Consider the following 12,521-nt stretch of genomic DNA (forward strand, 5'->3'; position numbering starts at 1 on the left):
GGGAAAACAGTTTAAAGCTCACAAAAGAGTGGGTTGCCATTTCCTTCTCTAGGGGATCTTCCCAAACCAGGGATCGAACTCAGGTCTCCCGCATTGCAGGCAGATGCTTTACCATCTGAGCCACCAGGGAATCCTATTCATAGGTAGGAATATTAAAAAGTGTGTAAGAGAAGACAGTTGGAGACTTTTCCAAAGTAAAAATCTAAAGAATCTAAGAACTGATGTGAATGACAAATAAGGAAGATCAGTAAATCTGTACAGAGAATAGCAGTATCTCCAGTAAAAACAGAGGTGTCGAGAGAAGTAAAGTATGGCTTTGGACAAAAGGCTTATGAGTTTCCTTAGTGCTGAAGTTAAACTTTACAAAACTTTAATTATTTAAAGGAGTAATTAGTTGATAATAGGAAAGAATGAGGAGATAATAAAAAATAAGACTCCTTGCTTCCACAAATAGGAACCAGCATTTAAGTTGCATCATATGCTCATTTACTGTGACGGGCCAGAGAGAGAACAAATTTCAATAATGAATATGATTCCTCTTGTTTGATGACTGAGATGTGAGCTGTGAGTTTACTGTTCCCAAAGGTGCCAGTTCTTGCTCACCTCTAGAAGTATGGACACTCATCTATATGATTGTGGTAATAATGTTAGCCCAATCTCAATTTTTGCCATTCACATTGGTTTTAGAACCTAACCCCTGAGTAGCATGATCTCACAGTGTGGTCTGTAAAGGAGAAAGATGACAAACTTAACATTCAAATAATCAGGTGTCTGGAGCATTTAAAAATCCCTCTATATTCATGCTTTAAAAGAATTTAAATTTGATAATGAAGACAGTACTTCCAATCTGGTATCTAGTACTTTTACTTCCCAGCAGCATAATACCACTTTGGTCAGGTTAAACCACTGCACAATTTTGCAGCTCTTTCAGAAAAATAATGAAAACAATTAGAAAGACACGATCACATGCAATGGTGAGAAAATAGTATTACTATCGCCCAATCTTTCCCCATAAACGTGAAATATCCTTGACTCATCTCCACACTGTGTATTTATTATAAGCCCTTATAGCAAGGGATTTTGTTTCTTTCAGGTTTTTTTTGTAGCACCAAATAGACACAGTGGCTAACAATAATTCTGAAAAGTCATTGCAATATTTATCGCATGTCAGAAACTGTCTGAATCTATATGTTTATCCATTTCCCTGGCTTGATATATTCTTCATGAGAGTAAGCTGCAACCTAAGATTGAGTTCCCACGCTGTTTCTGCCACTGATGTGGTTTGCTGATCACACTTTACTAATCTCTTTGTATACTACAATTTCTTATATACAGTGACACGTTTATTTTAATGTAACGGTATCCCCCAAGCCACAGAAAATGAGAAGACATATGAGCTCTTGTGTTACACTGTGTGGGTTCAAATCCCAGTTCCATCTGCTGTATGACCTTGGGCAGGTCACATGCCTGTGCTTCAGTTTTCTTGTCGATAAAATGGAACCTACTAAAGAGCGTTGTTGAAGCGATTCAGTGATGGAGTCAGAACTTAGTAAGAGCTATGGGTCAGTTATGAGTAAATTATTACCTACCTCACTGGCGTCTAACTATGGTTTTGGATTCTTTGAGCAGCATATTTGTGTGGTATTTTAGAAAAACAAGCTTACATAAATATGTGCAGAGAGCCTTTTATGATTTCCATGGCATAAGGGATTTCATTTCTCCTATCAGCTGTGAAGAAAGACCCATGAGATGGTAAACTCTAGTTAACTGCTAGAGCAAGTGTTGAGTTCCTCACAGCAAACTCCAAGGGGTGGCTAGATCTGTCTTGTTTGCCATTTTACATCTAAAACCTAGCATATAGTAGGTACACAATAAATGTTTGTTAGATGAATAAGCACATGGAAAAGTCTTAATTGCTATGTGATTAATCTTTAGCTCAGATATATTCTAAGGATAAGAAAGGAAAAGTGATTTTTTGAAAGCAGGAGATTTAGAGATAGTGTCTCTAATCAGAATGAAATGCCTTAGAGAAAAGTTGTTAATGAACATTGAAGGACATATTATTAATAATATGCTTGATAATTTAAATTTTTTTAAAAAATTAAAATATTATATTTTACAAAGTTTATAAATGGAGTTCCATGTATGGATCATAACTCAGGGAGCTGTCATAAATAACAAGAAAGGCTGAGTTTTATTCATTGTAAAAACTCTGAATATGCAAACATGCCTATCTAAGTGTTCTCAAACCCTTGAACCCTTTGAAGTGACTGACTGCAAATTCATATATCTAAAAAGTATGAAGAGTCAATTCTGGTTCTAATTATGTAGTTCAGAAATTATAATGCCCATCAGTATAAAATAAATTGGTGAATTTTTTCAAATTATCAGAAGGTAAAACTCATTTATTTAATTTCATTCATTTATGTAATTGTTTATTCATTCAACAAGTATTAACTGAGTGCCTCTATTGTGCTGGGCATTTTTCCAGATGCTAGGAGACAACAGTCCACAAGGCAGTCACAGCCCTTTCTCAGAGATTTTATAATCTAGAGAGGGATGAGATGGGCAAGACTAGCCCCATGTTTTGGAGATTTTCCCTTATGTTGGTCTCCCTGAATCTCTGAAGCATTGATTTCTACTTCATGATGCTATGAAAGCTGGTCTTACTAAAAAGCTCTGTTCATGACAAATCCAAACTAGCCAAAAGATGAGAAATTCAGACATTATTCACACATCCACAAATACCTACAGATGTTAAAAATAATGTAGACAAAATGGCTCAATATCTCAGAGTCCTATGGGCACAGCTTAGTAAAATGAACTGAGATCAGATCACTTTGATTTGTCACGGCTAAAAACTGCATTTGTAAATTGGTGTAATCCATCTCTAGCGAAGTTCCTCAGAGACAGCCTTGAATTCTTAAAAATCTCCTGAATGATAGATTTTGCATTTAGATCTCAGCATTGTCTTAAAAGATAGTGGTAGTTCACATAACTAGAGAATTCCCTATTGATTACATGATTGAGGAAGCACAAAATCTGTTATTCTTTCCAAAGTCAATTGTAATTTAAGCCCATTATCTCCCTGTGGATGTTCTATTTCAAATAGCAACAGAATCAAAATGTAAATGCCTCAATGAAAAGGTTTGAGGATTCTTTTAGTGAACTATGCTTTGTGTATTCTGCCTTCAAAAATCATAGCAGGAAAGAGTTTAGAAAAACCTGGCTACCAACCAGGTGAAGGGAAAGCACTAAATTTCACAAGGATCACTGATGAATAGTTACAAAACATTTTCACTCTTTTAATATGTCATTTGTTTATGATATTAAAGTTTGAGCTTCATATAGGAGCAACCTATGTCTTTATTTTGATATGACTTTGGACATCTCAGTGGCTCTAATGTGATCAGTAACAATAAAAGGCATTAATACAAGTTGTAGTAATTTTTTCCTTTTCCCTCTGGCTTCAGTGAACCTTTAGGGAACCACAAGGGACCTCTCTAAGTCTTAGGGATGGCTACTTTTGATGTAAACAAAAGGAAGCCTTCACAGGAAGGCTTACATTTCAACAACTAGATTTTACTTAAGAAAACTGGCCATTTGGCTGGTCATTTGTAAGCAGAACCAATGTGACATGTAATCTGCCCTTAGATGGCTTAGGTGTGATGGACTACCCTTTCACTTAGATGACTTGGCATACATTTATTAGCACTTAATATTATGCAAATGAAGCATAAAATACAAAGACTTCTAAAAACACCAATGTAAGCTATCTGCTCATTTGACAGTTGCTTCTGTAACACCATGACAATATTTATGCTGATGTGAAAACACATGATAATATTAACCAACCACTTACAGCTAAATGAAAATATACCATAAGCTCCAAATTTATACAATGCACTGAGATGTGTTGAAACGACCATTTCCTCATTATAAGGGTGCAATGATTTCCCTTTATGAGAGTATGTGGCATAGCCTGAATAACTTTAATATTTTTCTGTTAAATGATAACTAAAATATATGTTTTATTAAATTTTTCTTATAAAAATGAGAACTACCTCTTTCAAACTGAATTCTACTCACATATTCTCCATTCATTCCCTTTAGTCATGCTTATCTGTTTTGTAAACCTATTTTACGTAACATTCAGGGTCCTCACCCTTGCACCCCGCCCCCTCCCCCCAGCTCCATTCTCTCTAGTAAAAAATGATATGTGTGCAGGGATGGGACTCTGTTACCAGGGCAGGACACTGCTGAAATAGGCTCACCTCCTGGGTTCCTGTCTGTCTGTCCTCTGCTGAGTCATGGACTATGAAGAATAGGAGAATTTGATACTGACTGTAATGACCACCTGAAAGGGCAAAATGAAACATGTGTGGTGGTTCCAACTGGTTTTATTTTCAAGAAAACAGTTCCTAAACTGAGCTGCTTAAATTTCTAATTTGGGGGACTATCTGAAATGTGAAATTAATTGTCTCTTGGGGAGTCAATGGCTGCATTTGAGAAAAGGGAATACTCAAATATTTCCCTCAGTTTTAATGATCTCTCTAGAATGTTTCAACTGAACATTTATTCTTTATTCAGGTATGTGTGTGGCTAAGGTATTTAAATGCCCAAATAATTATTGCTTCCTGCTAATGCCATAAAGTAAAATCAGACTTATGTGCCTAGATTCATAAGTTAAAAGTTGTGATCAGTATAGATGCCTCTAACAGATAATTTTCCAGTATATGATACTTTCTGAAAGATGTCTCACTGTCCATTTACCTACATGAACATGTGTAATGAAGTAGGTATATTTTCACCCTGGAAGCAGCAGAAACTTTTCACTCACAATATTAATATCACTGGTTTCTATATGCCTAATTTGAAAAGGAATTATACCTTTGATCTTATATTGCCAAAAATATCCATTTTATATTTGAGAAAATTGATCTAGATTTTGTATGATGTATTTCTGTAGATATATGCACATCTATAATTTAATTTTGTAAAGCCCTAGGCTTTAAAATATCAGTGTAGGTAAAAAGAGTTGAGATTTCTTCGGTTTATCAGTCAAAAATATAAAGTTAACAAAAAATATTTAAAGAAGGGTTATATATATTATATGAGGATCAGTTTATCCTTGTTTGTATTCTCTTGCCAGATTCATAACACTTGGTAAGAAAAGACCTAATTTTGTAGCAAATATACTCTGATAATATTTACTCTGTGGAATAAATAAACATTATATTCCATTATAACTAATAAGAATGGATACAAAACTTAAATTAAGAAAAAAACAAACAGTACTAGAGTTCTCTATCCTTGCTTCTAATGAACTAAAAGTTGAGCTGAAATTGCCTCACTATTAATGCGTGATAAAATTCATGGAAATGGAAAATAAAAAGCCAACTGATTCTAGAACCTGAATAGAGTATAAATATAGTATAACAACTTGCCATTTTCAGGAGGGAACAGAGGTTGAATTTGCAATTAACTGGAATTCTCATTCGGACAACTCAGCGTTACAGATGCGGAACAGGTCTAGGTGAGGGGCAATGTGTAGATTTCTTTTAAGTAGCGACAACCTTGAACTGATGCAGTTTGAACTATAGTCTAATAAGGGATTTGTTAACCTCTGGAAAAGCTACAGACCCAAGATTCACTTAACCCTGGCCTTGGTGATTTATGTGAAAGTCACAGACTTTAATCTTCTTGTACTGTTTCCATCTGCAGACTGGAAAACCTCTCCCCTCACACACTGAGAATCTCACTGCAGTGAACGGAAGGTCCCCGTGTGGAAAGAGCACGTGAGTGGCGGGGGTTCAGCCCCAGAGAAACAAGGTGTCGAGCTGTCTTGATAAAGAAGTTATACACCACGTGTTCACAGTTTCTTGACAGGTATAATTAGTGTTGTCTTTTCCTTTACTATGTGCTGGGATTCTGAAGCACGGTTTCAAACTTGTGACAATTGGGTGTTTGATCAAGGAGCGTCAAGGACCTGAAATGGTGGAGGGAGAGTGAAGAGAAATCAGTGATTAGTATTCATTTGTCAACTACAATATGCTAAAAATATCAAAGGAGCACCTGCTTTATGAGAACAGCGAGGATTCTTTTAGGTGCTATCATTCATGCAGTCTTCCATAGGCCAAAAAAAAAAAAAAAATTGACGTTTGCAAAGAAGTAATTATCACATGAGGATGGAAAAGACACAGTTATTCCCTAAGATTAAACTAAAAAGAAATCAGTTTGGAAACATCTCACAAGTAAAACATTTTTTCCTCTCAATTCCAGATGACTCTGTTTTTCTGCACGAAGGCAAAGGAGAGAGCAGCTTTGTGTGTTATGACTCTGAGTGGCACCCCTGCTGAGCTTTGTGCAAGCACAGCCTCCCTCTGACAGGCCGATCCCACCCTTCTGTGACGCAGCCAGCAGGCCTGCTTCTTCTCCCATGAGGTCAGTCCGACACAGGGTAGAGCAGAGTAGGCAGATGCCCCAGGTGGTCAGAGCTGGGGAGCAGCCTCCCCAGACACTCCCCAGACCTGTCACTTTCCCACCGTCACGGAGTCATTTCTTTCAGAGACAACAGCGGTTTCATTTGTTTTTAAAGCTGTGGATATTTTTATTTCAATGAATGTAGAACACTGTATTAAAACAAAAAATTAAGGAATTGGTTGGGTTGATGTGAAAGTGTGCGCTGCGTGTAGGTTTGCAGTCTGCCTCCTCTGCATCAGCACTGTCCAGCTCAAAGCCTTCCAGAGAAATGCCCAAAAGCACCCTGGGCCTACAGGGTGGAAGTGAAAGTCGGGCATGAGGCCCCTGTACTTCTTCAGGAATCACTTAACAAGCTATTGCATTAAAATATCTGCCATTAATATTGTGACTATTATACTAACACTACTACTGTTACTCTTGAGTGCTCATCAACTGCCACATATTTTAAGTTTTGAGTATTTTTTCTTAGTTTCCATAAGAGGCCATTTTAATGAATCTTACATTGAATAACTTCCTCTGAGTCCCTTAGCTTCCAAGTGACAGAGCTACCAAATGATTGAGTTTTTAATTACTTATCATAGAGTTACACGTCCCAAGGGAATGGGACTCAGCAGGTGAATTTTAGTAAGAGGCTTGGGTCTCTTCATCTACCCAGAGGGGAAGCAGGCCCATGGGATATGCCAGCAGCTGAGAGAACATTGGGCCTCCGAAGGGTGCGTCATGGAAATACCCACTGGGAAGAACCACCTGCACCAAATGTGCTCTGTTTCCCTCATTCCCCTGATTTATAATTGAACAGATTAATGATTCTTAAAAAAAAAAAAAAGGCTTTCCCACACAGTTTAAATTTTATTGATCAAATTGCTTTCCAATTTTTGAATGAGCCATTATAGTCGGCAGAATAATGACCTCTGAAATATGTTGATGTTCAAATCCCCAGAACCTGTGAATGTGTTAAGATTCCATGGTAGAGGGAAATTAAAGTTGTAGATGGAAGTAAGGTTGCTAGACAGTTGATGTTAAAATAGGGAGAGTGTCCTGAACTGTCCAGGTGGGTCCATACCTTGTAATTAGAAGTGGAAGAAAGAGAGAAGAGCCAGGGAAGGGGAGGTGATGGCAGAAGCAGAGGTGAGAGTAGGTGCAATGTGAGGACTCGCCTGCCACTGTTGGTTTGGAGGATGGGGAACGGAACCAGGAGGTAAAGAGTGCAGGCAGCCCCTGGAAACTGGAAAAGGCAAGGAAATGGATCTTCCCTGGAGTCCCTGAAAGCCCAGTGAGACTGTGCTGGGCTTCTGTCTTATATACTGCTAGAAAACTAATTTGTATTCTTTAAAGCCAGTGGTCCCCAACATTTCTGGCACCGGGAACCAGTTTCACGGAAGACAGCTTTTCCACACATGGGGGTGGGAAGTGGTTCAGGTGGTGATGTGAGTGATGGGGAACTATGGGGAGCAGCCTTACTCACCCCACTGCTTACCTCCTGCTGTGTGGCCTGGTTCCTATCAGGCCCTGGACCGGTACTGGTCCACAGCTCAGGGGTTGGGGACCCCTGTTTTAAGCCATTAAATGTGTAGTAATTTGGGGGGCAGCAATAGGAAACTAACAGACCTGTGATGATGAAGGACTTTGAGGCATAAGGCACTGTTTTAGAGGCAATTGGTGAGGGTTAATGCCAGCTTGGAGCAGTGTGAGACTGAATTCCTGGAAAGCTCATGCAAACGTGTCTACGATGAGGGACCGGACACGTAAGGGCAGGTGCCACTGAATAAAGAGGCAGAGCAGCACAGTTGTGAAAACAAAGAGGCTTTGTAGCCCATATCTCTGAATTTGAATCACGGCCCTATAACTTCCTAGCTGTGAAATCAGTAGACTTTAAAAAAAATCCTACATGACTCAGTTTCCTTCTTTAAAATAGTACCTAATACTCAAAGGATTATTGTAAGGGTTAAGTAATTTTACATAAATGAAACATTCAGAAAAGTTCTTGGTGTACCCTGATTCCTTAACAAATTTCATTCAGGATTATGATTATTTTCTGGTTCAGTTTTCTGCTTGATGAGTCTGGGTTCCTTAAATTCAGTCTTTATCAGAGTCATCCTTTGGGACCTCTCAAGAAGTGGGCTGGCAGTTCTGGCAGTGGTTCCCAGGATTGGACCACAAGGCCCGTGACTGTGGCAGAGGAAGGTGCAGAACAGGATGTCGTGGGTACAATAAGGGGAATGGGGGCCTGAGAGCAGGAGGTCAAAGAGTCAGTGAGGCTGCTGCCAATGGTCAGCTGCTGCGTGTTAACAGATTTGCTAAGAGGCAGCCTGTATTTGAATGTAAATGAACTCTGGATCTGCCAACAGAAGGTCAGAGAAATTAAACAAGCTTTTGGTCTTGACTTCCTCAGAATGCTGACATCTCAAAAAGAATTTCTCTGTTCTTCTCACTTTCATTCTTTGGAAATCTGAGAATCTGAGTGAAATATGGATTTACATAGATTCACATTTTTAAAAATGAGATGCTTATGGGATGGAAAGCAAAATAGGTGAAACGGATTAACAGGTACAAACTTTCAGTTATAAAATAAATAAACCATGGGATATAATGTACAGCATAGGAAACACAGTCAATAGTACTATAATAACTCTGTATGGTGACGGGTGGTAACTAGACTTATTGTGATGATCAATTTGTCATGTATTATAAATGTTAAATCACTATGTTGTTTGTTTGAGACTAATAATCTAAGTCAACCACACTTCAATTAAAAAAAAATGCTTAAAGAAATATAATACTGTTCCTCAAAAAAGTGATTATAGTATTTTTTTAAAAAAAATCCTATATTCATAGGTTTCTATAATATAAAGTGATCATACTTACTACATTTTAGAAAATGTAATCTATTCTTCCAGATAAACAAAGATGGAAGTTAGGGAAAAGACAACTGAAATGTACTTCAGGGGAATTTAAAATTAAAAGTAGACATAAGACACATCGTCCACACACTACTTACATTAAACCTATTTTCCATCTGTGTGCACCACTGACTATTGCTAGTTATTTCATAACTTCTACCATCTCATATAAAAATATTATTTCTAATATATAGAAATTATATTTCATGTGATAAGATAGTATCTGACAAGTAATTTTGCTTTACCTGGTCTTTGCTTGACTTGTCAAAATTAAAAAAAAAAAAATTAGCAATCTATTCAAAGTAAACAGTTTCAGATCTCTTCTCAAAAGCAACCAGAGTATGAGTTAGCAAGCGGAACAAATCCCATTTAATCCCTAAAAAGGTAATTAATTAAAAGTTGAATAAGAGCCAATGTAAGTCTCTTTGACTGAATCCACCATAAAATCCATGGATGATATGACTTAGTTGTACTTTGCTTGTCCTTGAAATGGACACTAGCTTCATTTCAAGGGGCCATTATATCATGTATTGCAAGTGCTACCTTGGCAGGCATAAATATAAATTTCATGTCCACTTAAATAGAACTTTACTCTATCCTGTGTAACAAAAAAACATGGTTTTAAATGCTTTTTATTAAAACTGTTAGTCTTTGATAATGAGACAGTAGGAAATTCTCAAGTGACTTCATGAACACCGAGGGGACAGAGAAATGGTCCATCAGTATTTATGGGCAAGCTGTATACTTCCAAAGATGACTGAATGAGCATAAGAGGAAGCTTTTAGTAAGATCTTGGAAGTCTGAACGGCACATACTTCTTTCAAAACACTTTTAAACAATTTTACTAAGGGCCAGTGCAGTAAAACAGTTAGGAGAATTGCTACAAGTCTGTATTATTGAGAATGGAAGAAAAAATGAGTTCAGGGAAAGAATGCCAATGTTTGGCTGAAGAATAGTGAATTGTTATTATTAGCAAAAAGACATTTGAAAGGATTCTGGAAGCACAAATGTTCAGTACCTTTGTGTTTGAAATGGATTAGAGGAGGAGGAGGATATGGACAGAATGACTTGTCTATATGCATCCAAATCATTCCACCACCCCAGTCCAAACCATTATATCTCTCGCCTATTATATAATAGTATCCTAACTGTCTCTACTTTCACTCTTATCCTGCAATAATCTATTCTCCCTATAGCACCCAGAGTGATCTCTTTTAACACGTAAATTATGTCACTCTTTTGTTTAAAAACCTTCAGTGGTTTCCACTGCAATAAAATCCAACTTCCCTCAGTGGTTTGGAAAGCTCTCCGTGGCCTGGCCTCTGTCTGTCTCACCGTCCTCCTCACTCTTTATCACTTCACTACCTCTGATTTCTTTCTATTCCTCAAACATCAAATAGCCTCATATCTGCCACAGAGCTAGTGCACTGGCCTATTTCCTTCTCTTTTGATGCCTGTTTCCTGGCTTCTCCTTGTCATTCAACCTCAGCCTCAGTGTCACCTCCTTGGAGAGGTCTTGCCTGATCACCTCCCAGAAAGTCATCACCTGGCCAGTCTCTATTAAAACACGCTACTTTGATTCTACTAAGTGCTGGTCTCAATAGGATATTATTTACCTACTTGTTAATTAACTATCCCCTCCAACCATAATGTAAGCACCTGGATAGCAAGGACTGTGATTTGTTCACGCTGCCTCCAAAGCCCATTAAATAGTGCCTGGCCCTTCCCAGTAACAAATAGATATTTATTGTTGAATAAATGTAGTTTTTGGAATGGAATGTAATTTCAGACAAAGACACCAAACTATGGTATCTGTAATAAAACTAGCAGGTTATAAAAGAAAGATAGCTGAATTCCCAGGACCCTCTGAGAACAAGTCCCATACTCTATTTAACTTCCTCATGTAGCTTCTTTTCATGAATGTCACCAAAAATTGAAAATTTCTTCTCATATCCAGTGTTTCTCGTTGTGCAAATAGTAATCTGATACTGAATGGGTTAAAACCACCATTACCCACTGTCATCTTCCCAAGAATGTTTGAACCTCATTTTAAATACACATTTGCAGATATTATAGTACAGAGGTATCAAAGATTCAAAGTGTCTCTTCCAAAAGATAGCAAGGAAAATGTATGTAACTCCAGAATTCCTAATGTTAGCAGAAGAATTACTTGGTAGAGTAAGAAGGAGAAATAATTCTTTGCTACTTGTAAGTGTGGCTGTGGGGAATCCATTGAAACTATTGCAGCTTCATATCATTCATCTGAAAAATGGTGTTTCAGTGATACTTGCTGTGAAGGGTTTCTTGAGGATTAGGGATAACATGTGAGAAGGGCCTAGCACACAGCAGGCACTTCAGAGATGGTGACTCTTATTCTTAACCAATTTTCCTGAAATTTTTTCTCTTTTTTTTTTTTGAAATTTTCTAAAAACATGAAACAAAACCTGACTTACCCTTGTCACAAAGTGGCATTTAGAAAGACAGGTATACCTGAGACACATTTTAAGTGAAGACCCAAAGAGAACTGCAAAGTCTCAGAGCATTAACACTGGCAGGTCTCTGTTTCGTCCTCTTCACTGGAGCAGTCTTCTGGTAAACAGTTTCAGTATTGTAAAGGGGATCTCCCCAGGGTTAGCACTGTATGGTTGTTTACTTTGTATACTGTGCAAAGGCAATTGGCCAGGGAGGTAAGCGGGGCTGGAATGGAGCCCTCTTGTCATGAAACCATGTGCAGATGAGTGTCTGCACAGATGCCTGCCCTTCTGTAATCCACACAAACGCATCATATAGTCCATACCTGGCCCTCCTCAAGTATATAATTTTTTCAAAATAGCGTACGTTTCCAGGGAATTTGGCTGCTGCTACTTCTGCTAAGTCGCCTCAGTCGTGTCCGACTCTGTGCGACCCTAGAGACGGCAGCTCACCAGGCTCCCCCGTCCCTGGGATTCTCCAGGCAAGAACAATGGAGTGGGTTGCCATTTCCTTCTCCAATGCGTGAAAGTGAAAAGTAAAAGTGAAGTCACTTAGTCGTATCGACTCCTAGCCACCCCATGGACTGCAGCCCACCAGGCTCCTCCATCCATGGGATTTTCCAGGTAAGAGTACTGGAGTGGGGTGCCATTGCCTTCATACCTGGCC

The 12,521-nt window shown here is 38.2% G+C and overlaps 1 protein-coding gene across 1 annotated transcript in view; it reads right to left on the reverse strand.

Moving 5' to 3' along the window:
- Positions 1–848: 848 nt before the first annotated feature.
- Positions 849–12,521, reverse strand: part of LIN7A (lin-7 homolog A, crumbs cell polarity complex component) — a 158,512-nt gene continuing 146,839 nt past the window's right edge. The window contains exon 6 of the mRNA XM_004006220.5: positions 849–5,989. The gene's annotated coding sequence lies outside the window, so the exon portion shown is untranslated. The remainder of the gene's footprint in view (positions 5,990–12,521) is intronic.

Source organism: Ovis aries, chromosome 3, assembly GCF_016772045.2.
Source record: "Ovis aries strain OAR_USU_Benz2616 breed Rambouillet chromosome 3, ARS-UI_Ramb_v3.0, whole genome shotgun sequence".
Taxonomy (NCBI): Eukaryota; Metazoa; Chordata; class Mammalia; order Artiodactyla; family Bovidae; genus Ovis; species Ovis aries.